This window comes from Ranitomeya imitator, chromosome 7 (genome assembly GCF_032444005.1).
Source record: "Ranitomeya imitator isolate aRanImi1 chromosome 7, aRanImi1.pri, whole genome shotgun sequence".
NCBI lineage: Eukaryota > Metazoa > Chordata > Amphibia > Anura > Dendrobatidae > Ranitomeya > Ranitomeya imitator.
In genome coordinates, this window is record NC_091288.1 from 186,589,215 (window position 1) to 186,606,778 (window position 17,564).

Genomic DNA, 17,564 nt, shown 5'->3' on the forward strand with positions numbered 1-17,564 from the left:
TCCCTGGCAGAACAGCTACATGTATCCACACATCACCAAACACATTGACAAATGTAGGATGAAGTGGTGTGAAGCCACCACCACTGGACCCTGGAGCAGTGGAAACCCCATCCAACATCTATGTAATGAACTAAAACTGAGATTGTGAGCCAGACTATCATTCAACATGAGTGTCTGGCCTCACAAATGCTCTCCTGGATAAAAGGGCAAAAAGTCCCAAACTCTAAAGTCTTGAAAAAAAAACCTTCCCAGAAGAGTGGAAGCCGTTCTATCGGCAAAGGGCGGACCTACCCCATATTAAGGTCTATGAATTTAGAATGGGAAGTCATAAAATATTCTGTAGGTGTGATGTGTAGGTGCCCCAATTCTTTTTTCTATATGGTTTATATCTATTCATATTAGCACATTGTGTACTTTTTATATAGAACATCAGTTCAAATAGACCATCCGAGTCTCATTCAGGGTTACAGCGTCATGACACTCAACCACTAGCCATTTCTACCTTTCCTCCTACTTTAGGTCTTGTTCGGGACTGAAACGCATTGACATGAACGAATAAACCGCCTCTTTGATGGCATCAATTGGGGGTTCATTGAGTCCTTTACTGTACCTACCACAAAATAGAGAAGAACAGTATCCAATCCGTGAGAAAAAATAAAATGAACTCTTTATTTTGCCAAAATGCAATGTTTCGACCATTACAGGTCTTTTTCAAGAAAAAGACCTGTAATGGTGGAAACGTCGCTTTTTGGTGAAATAAAGAGTTAATTTTATCTTTTACACCCGGATTGGATGCTGTTGTTCTCTATTTTTTGGTATGTATTTTTCCAATTGGGTCCAGTGGAATTAGAACGTGCATTCTGGTATCTGAAGTGCTGTTGGCTGCTGCTTTACTGTACCTATCACAGACTTTTGATCAAGACTAGTCCCTAGCATCCTCCTGGGATTCTCTCTGAAGTGTTTGTTTGCGTGAGAATATATATATATATATATATATATATATATATTTATTATACACACACACATATATATATATATATATATATATATATATATATATATATATATATATATATGTCTGATTAAACATTTATTCACTAGCGTAAACAAGAATAGAGTTCCTCTACCAGTCTTTGAGAGATACTGCTATTTCCAGGTTTGGCTATGGCAACGAAAATCACAGAGTAATAATATTGGCCTGCAAGTTCCTGCAATCATAAAATATCAGTCAGAAATATTTGCCAAAAGTTGAATCGAAAGATGTAAAGCACCCAATACACAAAAATAATAATACTGATGTAAAATACTGACCAAATACTAAACATGTGAACATGGTGTGATAGATCAGCTCTCTCAGCTGCACACACAGGCAGACACCGGAACACTTTCTTTAACCCCTTCATGACCTTTGGATTTTCCATTTTTTTGTGTTCGTTTTTCGCTCCCTTTCTTCCCAGAGCCATAACTTTATTTTTCCGTCAATTTGGCCATGTGAAGGCTTATTTTTTGTGGGACGAGTTGTACTTTTGAATGACATCATTGGTTTTACCATGTCGTGTACTAGAAAATGGGGAAAAAAAATTCCAAGTGCGGTGAAATTGCAAAAAAAGTGCAATCCCATGCATGTTGTTTGCTTGGCTTTTTTGCTAGGTTCACTAAATGCTAAAACTGTGCAATTATGATTCTCCAGGTCATTACGAGTTCATAGACACCAAACATGACTAGGTTATTTTTTTATCTAAGTGGTGAAAAAAATTCCAAACTTTGCTAAAAAAAAAATAAAATAAAAAAAAAATGCACCATTTTCCGATACCCGTAGCGTCTCCATTTTTTGTGATCTGGGGTCGGGTGATGGCTTCTTTTTTGCGTGCCGAGCTGACGTTTTTAGTCATACCATTTTGGTGTAGATATGTTCTTTTGATCGCCCGTTATTGCATTTTAATGCAATGTCGCGGCGAACAAAAAAACATAATTTTGGAGTTTTTAATTTTTTTCTCGCTACGCCATTTAGCGATCAGGTTAATCCTTTTTTTCTGATAAATCGGGCGCTTCTGAACGCAGCGATACCAAATATGTATATATTTGATCATCAGATCGCTGCTATGTAGCTTAATTACAGGCTTGCTATGAACGCCGACCACAGGGTGGCGCTCACTACAAGCCGGCATCAGTAACCATAGAGGTCTCAAGGACCTCTATGGTTACTCTCCTGACGCATCGCTGACCCCCGATCATGTGACGGGGGTTGGCGATGAGCGCTTTACAGGCCGGAAGCCGTAGTTAAATGCCACTGTCAGCGTTTGACAGCGACATTTAACTAGTTAATAGCGGCGGGTGGATCGTGATTCCACTCGCCGCTATTGCGCGCTTTGATGTGGGAGCCCACATCAAAGCAGGGTATCTGACCTCGGACGTACTATCCCGTCCGAGGTCAGAAAGGGGTTAAATCTCTCACTGGTTTATTAAGGGTGCTGCATAAGCCAGTTTAGACTTAGCAAAAATAAACATGGCCTTTCTAGCCTAAGGAAAACCATAACAAAATCATGTTGTTGCGGGGATCCACCTGCTCAGAAGAACAACCACACACTGGTCCAGCTTTTCCTTATCAGGACACAAAGCACTGGAGTTCCTCTCTCCAGCCCTACTGAACACAATGTCCCAGAAGGCTTACTATTTAAATCCCAGACCACATCCTGGGGTTGAGATATGGAGAACAACTGTTGTGAATTCTGTGGCTGAGTTCACTTCTGTGGTCACAAGTGGTATTGCAGTCTCTGGGCTTCCTCCCTCAGGTGTTTTGGTGAGCTCGTTGGCTGCCTTGCTATTTAGCTCCACCTGAGTCTGTCTTCCTTGCTCCTTGTCAATGTTCCAGTGTTGGATCTGAGCTACTGCATCTTTCCTTGGGCCTGCTGCTCTGCTAGATAAGTGCTTCTAGTTTGTTTTCTGTTTTTTCTGTCCAGCTTGCTATTATCTTTTGCTGGAAGCTCTGAGAAGCAAAGGGGTGCACCGCCGTGCTGTTAGTTCGGCACGGTGGGTCTTTTTGCCCCTTTGCGTGGTTTTCGTTTTAGGGTTTTTTGTGGACTGCATAGTTCTCTTTGCTATCCTCGCTCTGTCTAGAATATCGGGCCTCACTTTGCTGAATCTATTTCATTCCTACGTTTGTCTTTTCATCTTGCTAACAGTCATTATATGTGGGGGGCTGCCTATTCCTTTGGGGTATTTCTCTGAGGTAAGTCAGGCTTGTATTTCTATCTTCAGGCTAGTCAGCTCCTCAGGCAGTGCCGAGTTGCATAGGTAGTGATAGGCGCAATCCACTGCTGCTTATAGTTGTGTGAGGATAGATCAGGTACTGCAGTCTACAGAGATTCCACGTCTCAGAGCTCGTCCTATTGTTTTTGGTTATTGCCAGATCTCTGTATGTGCGCTGATTACTGCACGCTGTGTTGCCTGATTGCCAGTCATAACAAACAACATCCCACCCACTCTATGGTTGTGAAAAAAATATAGGTAGCCACCTTTTGCTTTGATGACTGCTTTGCACACTCTTAGCATTCTCTTGATGAGCTTCAAGAGGTAGTCACCGGAAATGGTTTTCACTTCACAGGTGTGCCCTGTCAGGTTTAATAAGTGGGATTTCTTGCCTTATAAATGGGGTTGGGACCATCAGTTGTGTTGTGCAGAAGTCTGGTGGATACACAGCTGATAGTCCTACTGAATAGACTGTTAGAATTTGTATTATGGCAAGAAAAATGCAGCTAAGTAAAGAAAAATGAGTGGCCATCATTACTTTAAGAAATGAAGGTCAGTCAGTCCAAAAAATTGGGAAAACTTTGAAAGTGTCCCTAAGTGCAGTTGCAAAAACCATCAAGCGCTACAAAGACACTGGCTCACATGAGGACCACCCCAGGAAAGGAAGACCAAGAGTCACCTCTGCTTCTGAGGATAAGTTTATCTGCGTCACCAGCCTCAGAAATCGCAGGTTAACAGCAGCTCAGATTAGAGACCAGGTCAATGCCACACAGAGTTCTAGCAGCAGACACATCTCTACAACAACTGTTAAGAGGAGACTTTGTGCAGCAGGCCTTCATGGTAAAATAGCTGCTAGGAAACTACTGCTAAGGACAGGCAACAAGCTGAAGAGACTGGTTTGGGCTAAAGAACACAAGGAATGGACATTAGACCAGTGGAAATCTGTACTTCGTTCTGATAAGTCCAAATTTGAGATCTTTGGCTCCAACCACCGTGTCTTTGTGCGACGCAGAAAAGGTGAACGGATGGACTCTACATGCCTGGTTCCCACCGTGAAGCATGGAGGAGGAGGTGTGATGGTGCTTTGCTGGTGACACTGTTGGGGATTTATTCAACATTGAAGGCATACTGAACCAGCATGGCTACCACAGCATCTTGCAGCGGCATGCTATTCCATCCGGTTTGCGTTTAGTTGGACCATCATTTATTTTTCAACAGGACAATGACCCCAAACACACCTCCAGGCTGTGTAAGGGCTATTTGACCAAGAATGAGAGCGATGGGGTGCTATGCCAGATGACCTGGACTCCACAGTCACCAGACCTGAACCCAATCGAGATGGTTTGGGGTGATCTGGACCGCAGAGTGAAGGCAAAAGGGCCAACAAGTGCTAAGCATCTCTGGGAACTCCTTCCAGATTGTTGGAAGACCATTCCCGGTGACTACCTCTGGAAGCTCATTAAGAGAATGCCAAGAGTGTGCAAAGCAGTCATCAAAGCAAAAGGTGGCTACTTTGAAGAACCTAGAATATAAGACATAATTTCAGTTTTCATACTTTTTTGTAAAGTATTTAATTCCACATGTGTTAATTCATAGTTTTGATGCCTTCAGTGTGAATGTACAATTTTCATAGTCCTGAAAATACAGAAAAATCTTTAAATGAGAAGGTGTGTCCAAACTTTTGGTCTGTACTGTGTATATATATATATATATATATATATATATATATATATATATATATAAAAATCCAGAATATAATATACCCGTATTTTCTGGTGTATAAAACGACTGGGTGTATAAGACAACCCCCATCTTTTCCATATAAAATATGGAATTTGGGATATACCCGCCGTATAAGACGGGGGTCATATTATACACCCAGTCATCTTATACCTGACTTTGACGTCATCGAAGGTCCTTCACTCACTGCATTCTTAGGAACGGAGGCCGACGCTTGCACCGCTGAGAGCCAGGGTCCTTCGGACGGTACGTATATCCATATTATTTTTTTTTTACATGAATATGGATCCCAGGGCCTGAAGGAAAGTCTCCTCTCCTCCAGACCCTGGGAACCATCCAGGACCGCTCCCTGCAGCCGTACCCGACGTATAAGACGACCCCCGACTTTTGTGACGATTTTTAGGGGTTAAAAAGTCATCTTATACGCCAGAAAATACGGTACTTAGTATCGTCGGGTAGTTAGACTTGCACTCAAAACAAAGTTATTTAAACCGTACATTAAATGCTGAACAGAAAAAAAAAATAGAAGTATTGTTTTTCAGTTGCTGCACTTACCTTAAAAAAAAAAGTACGGTAATTAAAATAATCAAAACGTGTTAAGTAGTCTAATTTGGTATCAATAAAAGAAAAAAAAGCAAATACAAAGTGTATAAATAAAAAAAATAAAACCCTTTTATCATGAGCAGACTTCAAGACTTGTGATCTCAGGGCCCAGAGCTAGTTTTTGCAAGTGAAACAAAAATGGTTTATAAATGTGTGTTGAATTCTGCTCCAGTGCCAGGAATCCAAGTCATGTGTTTAGGACGCCACGTGGGTGTCAGATGCCACGTTACGGATTCTTTTGAAGCACCTTATGATTCCCCCTGGTACATTATCTACAGTATACGGTAGTTGTTTTCTGTAATGCTTAAAGCCACTCTCAAATGCCCTATAAAGCAACTCTGAGTTAAAAGTAAAGGGTTCCCTTAATCCCATCCCTTGTTCTATTTCCCCGGAGGGGATGGCAGCTACAAAGAGTCTCTAGCTTTCCAAGACAATTCATGATCACATATTAAAGGGAACCTGTCAGCACGTTTTTCCATATGAAAGGACTGGTTTGGCTACATAGGTGCTTGTCTCCTAATAAAAATGTCCTTTTTTTCATAGAGATTAGTGATGCGTGAAGGTGCTGGGATAAGGCGTTATCTGAGCATGCTTGGGTGCCAACCCAGTGACTTTGACATGCTCGAATATTATGTTCGAGTCTAAAGCATGTGTCTCGGCTGTTCGACAGCAACAACGTATGCAGAGATTGCCTAACAACCGTCGAACAGCCACGAGACATGTAGCCGCGGGAACGCGAACATAATATTCGAGCATGCCGAAGTCACTGGGTTAGCAGTCGAGCATGCTCAGATAACACCTTATCCCAGCACACGTTGGCTCATCACTAGTAGAGATCTAATAAGTCAATCAAGAGAAATCATATGCAAATTAGGTTCACTCAGGGCGTGGAATGCTTCTCCCAAGTGCTTAGACACGCCCTTAGTGCATTTACAGCCTGATTTGTATAGGCCTCCTACACTATATTTCTTATGACTTGCAAATCAAATATCAAAAGGAAAAAAAAAAAGGTACATTTTTTATTGGGAAGCAAGAGCCGCCCTCTGTGCAGACGTTCCATATGTTAAAAGTAGTGCTGACGCATTCCCTTTAAACAAAAAGTCCATATAATTAACTAGAAACAGTGCAATTACCCTGATTACCTGTAGTGACAGTGCTGGAAGAATGAACACTTGTAGGCAGGTCTCCTCACAGATTGGAGGCGATTGATGGTGTTCCCAGTAGGTGGACAGACTGTAATCAGCATAGTATGAGGGCGCAGTAAGACGGCGCCGGCACGAGAGGCGAGTACAGTTTTTTAAAATTTTATCTGGTCCAAACATTTAGATCAAGGAGGGGTTTGTCCTAGTAGTGAACAACCCCCTTTAGGCTATGTGCACACTTTCAGGATTTCTCGCAGAAAATTCCTGTGAAAAACCGGACATTTTCTGCAAGAAATCCGCAAGAAAACCGCATGCGTTTTTGCCGCGGTTTTGACGCGTTTATGCCGCTTTTTTTTTTACGGACACTTCCCAATGCATTTTGTAGTGGGAAATCCGCAAAAAAACGCAAAATTAATAAACATGCTGCGTTTTTTTTACTGCGATGCGTTTTTTTCACGTAAAAAAAACGCATCATGTGCACAAAACATGCGGAATTCATTCTAAATGATGGGATGCTTATTGTATGCGTTTTTTTGCGGTTTTATAGCGTTTTTATCGGGAAAAAACCGCAACGTCTGCACACAGCCTTAAGGCTACGTTCCCACGATGAGTGTTTGGTGCTGCGTATTTTAGCAAAAAATGCAAGTAACCCATTTTACTTAAAGGGACTCTGTCACCTGAATTTGGAGGGAACAATTTTCAGCCATAGGGGCGCAAGATTGCCTTGTTCAGGCGTGTACTACGGAGGACAGAGAATGAACTTCAATCCAATATTGCAGCCAGCATGCAGACAGCGGGTAAGGAAAGGGTGAATCAAACACCCCAAAACCCCGCCCCTATGGCTGAAAATTGTTCCCTCCAAATTCAGGTGACAGAGTCCCTTTAATTCACCCCTTTTGCCCCATCTAACCCCTTCCCGACCTTTGACGCATACGCTGCGTCATGAAAGTCGGTGCCATTCCGACCCATGACGCAGCATATGCGTCATGGAAAGATCGCGTCCCTGCAGGCCGGGTGAAAGGGTTAACTCCCATTTCACCCGGCCTGCAGGGACAGGGGGAGTGGTAGTTTAGCCCGGGGGGGGGGTGGCTTCACCCCCTCGTGGCTACGATCGCTCTGATTGGCTGTTGAAAGTGAAACTGCCAATCAGAGCGATTTGTAATATTTCACCTAAAAAACTGGTGAAATATTACAATCCAGCCATGGCCGATGCTGAAATATCATCGGCCATGGCTGGAAATACTAATGTGCACCCACTCCACTCCTCCGATCGCCCCCCCAGCCCCCCGATCTGTGGTCCGCTCCCCTCCGTCCTGTGCTCCGCTCCCCCGTCCTCCTGTCCGCTTCCCCCGTGCACCAATCACACCCCCCGCGCTCCAATCAAACCCCCCCGCACTCCGATCACCCCCCCGCACACAGCGACCCCCCCCCCCCCGTGCTCCGATCCACCCCCCCGCACAGCGATCCCTCACCCCGTGCTCCAATCCTCCCCCGTGCTCCAATCCTCCCTCCCGTGTTCCGATCCACCCCCCCCATGCTCCGATCCACCCCCCCGTGCTCCGACGCCCCCCCCGTGCCCTGATCTCCCCCCCCTTATACTTACCTAGCCGCCCGAGGTCCGTCCGTCTTCTTTCCTGGGCGCCGCCATCTTCCAAAATGGCGGGCGCATGTGCAGTGCGCCCGCCGAATCGGCCGGCCGGCAGATTCGTTCCAGAGTGAATTTTGATCACTGAGATATAACCCATCTCAGTGATCAAAATAAAAAAAATAGTAAATGACCCCCCCCCCCCCCTTTGTCACCCCCATAGATAGGGACAATAAAAAAAATAAAGAATTTTTTATTTTTCACTAAGGTTGGGGTAAGAACTAGGGTTAGGGTTAGGGTTAGGGGTAGGGTTAGGGGTAGGGTTAGGGGTAGGGGTAGGGGTAGGGGTAGGAATGTGCACACATATTCTGGTCCTATGCGGATTTTTCCGCAGCGGATTTGAAAAATCCACAGTGCTAAACCGCTGCCGATTTATCGTGGATTTACCGCGGTTTTTCTGCGCATTTCACTGCGGTTTTACAACTGCGATTTTCTATTGGAGCAGTTGTAAAACCGCTGCGGAATCCACAGAAAGAAGTGACATGCTGCGGAATGTAAACCGCTGCGTTTCCGTGCAGTTTTTCTGCAGCATGTGCACAGCGATTTTTGGTTCCCATAGGTTCACATTGAACTGTAAACTCATGGGAAACTGCTGCGGATCCGCAGCATTTTCTGCAGCGTGTGCACATACCTTTAGAATTAGGCTATGTGCACACGGTGCGGATTTGGCTGAGGATCCGCAGCAGTGTTCCATCAGGTTTACAGTACCATGTAAACATATGGAAAACCAAATCCGCTGTGCCCATGGTGCGGAAAATACCGCGCGGGAACGCTGCATTGTATTTTCCGCAGCATGCCAATTCTTTGTGCGGATTCCGCAGCGTTTTACACCTGTTCCTCAATAGGAATCCACAGGTGAAATCCGCACAAAAAACACTGGAAATCCACAGGTAAAACGCAGTGCCTTTTACCCGCGGATTTTTCAAAAATGGTGCTGAAAAATCTCATACGAATCCGCAACGTTGGCACATAGCCTTAGGGTTGGGTTGGAATTAGGGTTGTGGTTAGGGTTAGGGGTGTGTTGGGGTTAGGGTTGTGATTAGGGTTACGGCTACAGTTGGGATAAGGGTTAGGGGTGTGTTGGAGGTAGAATTGAGGGGTTTCCACTGTTTAGGCACATCAGGGGGTCTCCAAACGCAACATGGCGCCACCATTGATTCCAGCCAATCTTGTATTCAAAAATTCAAATGGTGCTCCCTCACTTCCGAGCCCCGACGTGTGCCCAAACAGTGGTTTACCCCCACATATGGGGTACCAGCATACTCAGGACAAACTGCGCAACAATTACTGGGGTCCAATTTCTCCTGTTACCCTTGAGAAAATAAAAAATTGCTTGCTAAAACATCATTTTTGAGGAAAGAAAAATGATTTTTTATTTTCACGGCTCTGCGTTGTAAACATCTGTGAAGCACACCACATATCTAGATAAGTTCCTTGGGGGGTCTAGTTTCCAAAATGGGGTCACTTGTGGGGGGTTTCTACTGTTTAGGCACACCAGGGGCTCTGCAAACGCAACGTGACGCCCGCAGACCATTCCATCAAAGTCTGCATTTCAAAAGTCACTACTTCCCTTCTGAGCCCCCACGTGTGCCCAAACAGTGGTTTACCCCCACACATGGGGTATCAGCGTACTCAGGACAAACTGGACAACAACTTTTGGGGTCCAATTTCTCCTGTAACCCTTGGGAAAATAAAAAATTCTGGGCTAAAAAATTATTTTTGAGGAAAGAAAACGTATTTATTATTTTCACTGCTCTGTGTTATGAACTTCTGTGAAGCACTTGGGGGTTCAAAGTGCTCACCTCACATCTAGATAAGTTCCTTTCGGGGTCTAGTTTCCAAAATGGGGACACTTGTGGGGGGTTTCTACTGTTTAGCCACATCAGGGGCTCTGCAAACGCAACGTGACGCCCACAGAGCATTCCATCAAAGTCTGCATTTCAAAACGTCACTACTTCACTTCCGAGCCCCAGCATGTGCCTAAACAGTGGTTTACCCCCACATATGGGGTATCAGCGTACTCAGGAGAAACTGGACAACAACTTTTGGGGTCAAATTTCTCCTGTTACCCTTGGGAAAATAAAAAATTGCAGGCTAAAATTCATTTTTGAGAAAATAATTTTTTTTTTTTATTTTCATGGCTCTGCGTTATAAACTTCTGTGAAGCACTTGAGGGTTCAAAGTGCTCACTACACATCTAGATTAGTTCCTTTGGGGGTCTAGTTTCCAAAATGGGGTAATTTGTGGGGGATCTCCAATGTTTAGGCACACAGGGGCTCTCCAAACGCGACATGGTGTCCGCTAATGATTGGAGATAATTTTCCATTTAAAAAGCCAAATGGCGTGCCTTCCCTTCTGAGCCCTGCCGTGCGCCCAAACAGTGGTTTACCCCCACATATGGGGTATCTGCATACTCAGGACAAACTGGACAACAACATTTGTGGTCCAATTTCTCCTATTACCATTGGCAAAATAGGAAATTCCAGGCTAAAAAATCATTTTTGAGAAAAGAAAAATTATTTTTTATTTTCATGGCTCTGCATTATAAACTTCTGTGAAGCACCTGGGGGTTTAAAGTGCTCAGTATGCATCTAGATAAGTTCCTTGGGGGGTCTAGTTTCCAAAATGGGGTCACTTGTGGGGGAGCTCCATTGCATAGGCACACAGGGGCTCTCCAAATGCGACATGGTGTCCGCTAACAATTGGAGCTAATTTTCCATTCAAAAAGTTAAAAGGCGCGCCTTCCCTTCCGAGCCCTGCCGTGTGCCCAAACAGTGGTTTACCCCCACATATGAGGTATCGGTGTACTCGGGAGAAATTGCTCAACAAATTTTAGGATCCATTTTATCCTATTGCCCATGTGAAAATGAAAAAATTGAGGCGAAAATAAATTTTTTGTGAAAAAAAAGTACTTTTTCATTTTTACGGATCAATTTGTGAAGCACCTGAGGGTTTAAAGTGCTCACTAGGCATCTAGATAAGTTCCTTGGGGGGTCCAGTTTCCAAAATGGGGTCACTTGTGGGGGAGCTCCAATGTTTAAGCACACAGGGTCTCTCCAAACGCGACATGGTGTCCGCTAACGATGGAGATAATTTTTCATTCAAAAAGTCAAATGGCGCTCCTTCCCTTCCGAGCCTTACCATGTGCCCAAACAGTGGTTTACCCCCACATGTGAAGTATCGGTGTACTCAGGAGAAATTGCCAAACAAATTTTAGGATCCATTTTATCCTGTTGTCCATGTGAAAATGAAAAAATTGAGGCTAAAAGAATTTTTTTGTGAAAAAAAAGTACTTTTTCATTTTTACGGATCAATTTGTGAAGCACCTGGGGGTTTAAAGGGCTCACTATGCATCTAGATAAGTTCCTTGGGGCGTCTAGTTTCCAAAATGGGGTCACTTGTGGGGGAGCTCCAATTTTTAGGCACACGGGGGCTCTCCAAATGTGACATGGTGTCCGCTAAAGAGTGCAGCCAATTTTTCATTCATAAAGTCAAATGGCGCTCCTTCCCTTCCAAGCCCTGCCGTGCGTCCAAACAGTGGTTTACCCCCACATATGAGGTATCAGCGTACTCAGGACAAATTGGACAACAACTTTCGTGGTTCAGTTTCTCCTTTTACCATTGGGAAAATAAAAAAATTGTTGCTGAAAAATCATTTTTGTGACTAAAAAGTTAAATGTTCATTTTTTCCTTCCATGTTGCTTCTGCTGCTGTGAAGCACCTGAAGGGTTAATAAACTTCTTGAATGTGGTTTTGTGCACCTTGAGGGGTGCAGTTTTTAGAATGGTGTCACTTTTGGGTATTTTCAGCCATATAGACCCCTCAAACTGACTTCAAATGTGAGGTGGTCCCTAAAAAAAATGGTTTTGTAAATTTCGTTGTAAAAATGAGAAATCGCTGGTCAAATTTTAACCCTTATAACTTCCTAGCAAAAAAAAATTTTGTTTCCAAAATTGTGCTGATGTAAAGTATACATGTGGGAAATGTTATTTATTAACTATTTTGTGTCACATAACTCTCTGGTTTAACAGAATAAAAATTCAAAATGTGAAAATTGCGAATTTTTCAAAATTTTCGCCAAATTTCCGTTTTTATCACAAATAAACACAGAATTTATTGACCTAAATTTACCACTAACATGAAGCCCAATATGTCACGAAAAAACAATCTCAGAACCGCTAGGATCCATTGAAGCGTTCCTGAGTTATTACCTCATGAAGGGACACTGGTCAGAATTGCAAAAAACGGCAAGGTCTTTAAGGTCAAAATAGGCTGGGTCATGAAGGGGTTAAAAAAAAAAAAATTACATTTGGTATCGCCACATTCAGAATTGTCCAATCCAAATATAAAAAATTCTAAACATTGTATCTACCCCAAAATAGTATCAGTAAAAATGTCAACTCAGAGCACATAAAATAAGCCTTCATAGATCCTGAAAAATTTGAATATTAAGGGTCTTGGAAAATAGCAAAAAAAAAAAATTTGACATTTCTGATTTTTTTTCACCGCTTAAATAAAAAAACACACACACAAAAAAAACTATGCATATTTGGTATCTGCGTACTTGTACTGACCTGGGGAATCATATTGCCTGGTCAGTTTTACCACATATTGAACATGGCAAATGCAAAAAACATTGTGGAATTGCACTTTTTTTTTGCAATTTTACCGCATTTTTTTCCCGATTTCTAGTACCCTATGTGGCAGAATGGAATGATGTCATTCAAAAGTACAATTCATCCAGCCAAAAACAAGTCCTCCTAGTGCTATATGGCTGGAAAAACTAAAAAAAATAAAATAAATGCATGGCTTTTGGAAGAAGAGGAGAAAAAAAACGAAAACTCATTTGCGTATGAAGGAAATCTGCAACTTCAGAAACTCACCGAAAACTTATCGTGGGAACGTAACCTTACCATGTGAACATGTTCAGTATTTGGTCAGTATTTTACCTCCGTATTTGTTCCGCTCCTGATTTTGGCGTACAATCAGAGGAAAAGTATAATAGAAACACGTCACCACTTCTGTATTTATCACCAACTCCTGGTTTTGGTATACAAATACTGAGGTAAAAAAACTCACCAAATACTCAATGTGTGCACGTGGCCTTTGAGATTAGACGTGAAATTGAGCAAAATGATTCCTAGAACCATGGTCCAGCTGCCATGTTGGTAGTCAGTGACCATTAATCCAGGACTCTACCTGTGACATCCCTGGCACCTCTTATGATATGTAGGCCACCCCTTCACGTCATGCATTTGCTGTGCTGCAAAGTGATGATGATGATGAAGGGACAACTAATCAGAAGAGGCATAGAGGATGCCGAAAATAGGAGGTTTTCATGGCTCTGACTCAGTGACCAAGGACTACCAACGTTGCCTCTACACACGAGGTGAGAGGCCAGTGACGTCACATCTACTAATACCTGCCGGGACGTGTGCGCCTATAGGTATAGTGCACCTGTCCTATTCAGCGGGATTATATCTGGTCTCTTCAGCGCTGAAGCTCTTTTTTCACTTCCAGCCCTGTTTTCCCCATGTGTCACTTGGTAATATCAGGCCCTGAGACAAAGGAGTCCAGGTGTGATTGTAGCTATGGCCACCCCTATTGATACACCAAAAATTAATGATTAGTGACGAGTGAACTTGGTGCTAAAGCTACGTTCGCATTTGCGTCTTTGGGCGCAGCGTCGTCGACGCGACCCAAAACGCATATACACAATGCAGCGTTTTTTTGACGCATGCGTTGTCCTAAAATGCTTTTACTGTCTAGACACTTCATCAATTGGTTTTTACTCAAAAGGCGCATGCGTCGAACAACTCAGGCTCCTGCGCCCTATGCGTTTAACATAAACACTAATGTGTTTGTTTTGCGCATGTACGACGCAAGTGCGTTGCATGCGTTTTTACCCGCAAATTTGGCGCTGGAAAAATGCTACATGTAGCGTCGGCGGCGCCCTGTCTGGTGCGCCCAAATGACGCATGCGTCGTACAACGCTTGGCAACGCATACCGGCGCATGTCCATGCGCCCCCCCATGTTAAACATAGGGGCACATGACGCATGCGTCGGTATCCGCGACGACGCTGCGCCCAAAGACGCAAATGTGAACGTAGCATAACCGAGTGCTTGAAAAATATGTTCGAGTCCCCGCAGCTGCATGTTTCGTGGCTGTTCGACGGACGCAACACAGGCAGGGATTCCCTGTTTGTTAGTCAATCCCTGCATGTGTTGTAGCTGTCGAACAGCCGCGAGATATGCAGGCGTGAGGGCTCGAACATTTTTCGAGCCCGCCGAAGTCACTCGGTTAGCACCTGAGCACGATAACACCTTATCCCAGCACGTTCGCTCATCACTATTAATGATATATCTGCTATATACGTTCATTTGTTAAATTTTATACCATAAGCCCGGATTGTCAGCTCCTGTGCCAAACAAGCAGAACCTAGGTCATTCAGAGGGTACAGTGCTCAGGAAATCAGCATGTCAAGAAGCAGCAGACAGCGACAACAAGTGAATGGGTTAGAAAAGTAACCTAATAGTAATCCTCCCTCCTCTTACCTCTGCAGCTGCCTGTCAGATCCCCTCCATACTCATGAGCAGCATTTCCTATCCACTCCCCGCCCCAGGGTTCTGCTCAGACACAGGAGCGGCCTTGTGAAGTGGGAGCTCCTTACAGCGCCTGCCTGATCACTCCTCCTTCCTTGTCTGTGTGGCATGGCAGACTTTCTTCCTGCACAGGCACATGCTGTTATTAAAGTCACAATTATAGCAGATCCAAAAAGTTCTCCTTTCCCGTCTATTATAAGCAGGATATATACAGCCGCCTGGTTAGATCAGCAATACGGAGATGGTATATATTTATATATGTGTCAGAGGTGACCGCACCAATCTTCTACAAGCGTATAATCAATCTCACGCTGTCTACTAAATTGCAGCCGGAGGAGCAAATATATCTACTCTTGAAAGCGAAGATCCATTCTCTATTAGAAACTTTTGAAAGGCATTTAATTTGCTATTTATTTACGGTATATGTTGCCGGCAAGGAGACATATTATTGGTGCAACTTGTGCAGCCACACAGGAGCCCAAGAAGCGAGGGGGCCCGCTACCAGCTCCAAACAGAGCTTTATGCATTATGATGAGCTTTTGGGCTGCAAAGGGCCCATATATTGTTATTGCACAGGGGCCCTCTTCTGTCTGTGTGCACTAGTGGTAACAAGTATGAAAAATGGTTCAATTTTCATCCTAATTTTCAAAGTACCCATGGGTCATGTGATTTTTTTTTTTCCCACGAGCACTGAGTCCATGTGAAAAATACTATCATCTGAAACACACAATTGAGCTAGTTGAATTACTTTGGTCAGTGTGGTGTCCGATTTTACTTGGAGAGCACACATCCTTATAATATTCTTGTGTGAACGAGCCCTTGCGGGATAAGCGTCATGTTACCTAATGGATGTTTACCCACCACTTGTTTCTAGCTCTCTAGTTAAGGCCGCATTCAGACATCAGTCTCTAAAGGATAAACGAAGCCCACAGCAGAGCCATGAGCGTACTGACCCATGACTCACCTTCGCAGGGCAAACATGGGTTAAATTAATAAACGGTGAAAAAGCTTGGGCTCTGTGGGGTCAAACGTTTAAGGAGCTTAAGAAAAGGGGGGTGTTAACAGTAAGGGTATGTGTCCACTTTCAGGATGGCAGGCGGTATCGTCGGAGCGGCTTTGCCGCTCTGCGGTAAGCCCCACCCCCTTCTGGGACGCGATGATGCCGGATGTGTTCATAGCACACATCTGGGATCATCGCACCCATCGCATAGGGTCCTGTGCTATATCTTGCGGCGCCGCAAGATATACGGACATGCTGCGATCTGAAAAGACGCGCAGCATGTCCGGAGTCGCAGGGCCGCCGCGTGCGTGTTACCACGCATAGTGGAGACGGGATTTCATTCAATCCCCTCCACTATGCTGTAACATCTGGACGCTGCGTGTCTGACGCTGCGGCTCTATGCAGCGTCAGACACGCAGCGTTTCCTGCACGTGGAAACATACCCTAAGGCTGCCGTCACACGTTCAGTATTTGGTCAGTATTTTACCTCAGTATTTGTAGCCAAAACCAGGAGTGGGTGATAAATACAGAAGTGGTGCATATGTTTCTATTATACTTTGCCTCTGATTGTTCCACTCCTGGTTTTGGCTTACAAATACTGATGTAAAATACCGACCAAATACTGATAGTGTGACGGCAGCCTAAGGCTGATCTATATATAATTTGAGAGGGGGTGAGAGCTATTAATCGGCATGAGGCAACAAGAGTAAAGGTCCTACCCTAAGTAATGTTAAGTTATGGGAAGTGGTGGATGGGGTTGTCGTTGGGTCATTTCGGTGAACGGTGGTGAGGGGGTTACTGGAGTTGGTGGCAAAAATTGAGGTGGGGATTGTACATCAAGTTGATGGTAACCTCCCCTTTGTGTTTGGATTTTGGTAATTTGCCTGGCGGATTTTGGGACTCCTCAGGATGGGGTCCATGTGATATGGAAAAGGTTTTTCGGCAACAAAGGTTCCCCCGAGCCTGTGGCCACTTTGAGTAATGCTGGGCGGTTCATCATTATTATATTTGTTTCAATCAGGTTTTGAAACTCCAAAAACCTCCTTACTGACAAGTTATTTATTGTCGTAATGTTTGTATAATAAAAGACCGATTTGACCAATTAAGCCAAAGAAAGGTGGTATCAGTGTTTATTGGGTCGGGATCCGTGGGAGTGGGGTTGGTGGTGTGAAATGGTTGGGTGGTAGTAAGGGCATAGTTGGATCAAGCCTCACAATACTGCAGTCATGTGTAAGATAGATCCAAGTTTTTCAAGGCTAGAACTCATACTCATATAGTTCATGTGGCTGTTCATATCTCGTGTATTTTTTTGCAGACCGAGTGATTCAAATCAAAGCACAGAGACATGTTCAATGCCTCAGTTTTGCCAATGCAAGTCTATGTGTCCATGATAAAATCGGACAGCGCACGGATGCCATCTGTGTGCTGTCCGATTTTCATGTTTGTTTGACATGAGAAGTTTGAAAAAAAAAAAAAGGTGAAGCTTGTACTGACACACTGACCAGTAGATTTTTTAATGCATACAACCTAAATCAGAATTAGTCCCTGGGCCTAGTCACACGTCCTGGTGATTCCTGTACA

General features: G+C 43.9%; 1 protein-coding gene across 2 annotated transcripts in view; it reads right to left on the minus strand.

Annotated features, from left to right (window-relative positions):
• The window catches only part of LDAF1 (lipid droplet assembly factor 1), a 125,918-nt gene extending 110,830 nt beyond the window's left edge, over positions 1-15,088 (minus strand). The window contains exon 1 of one of the 2 annotated variants that reach the window (XM_069734191.1): positions 14,936-15,088. The gene's annotated coding sequence lies outside the window, so the exon portion shown is untranslated. The remainder of the gene's footprint in view (positions 1-14,935) is intronic. The other variant, XM_069734190.1, reaches the window with a different exon arrangement.
• Positions 15,089-17,564: the final 2,476 nt, after the last annotated feature.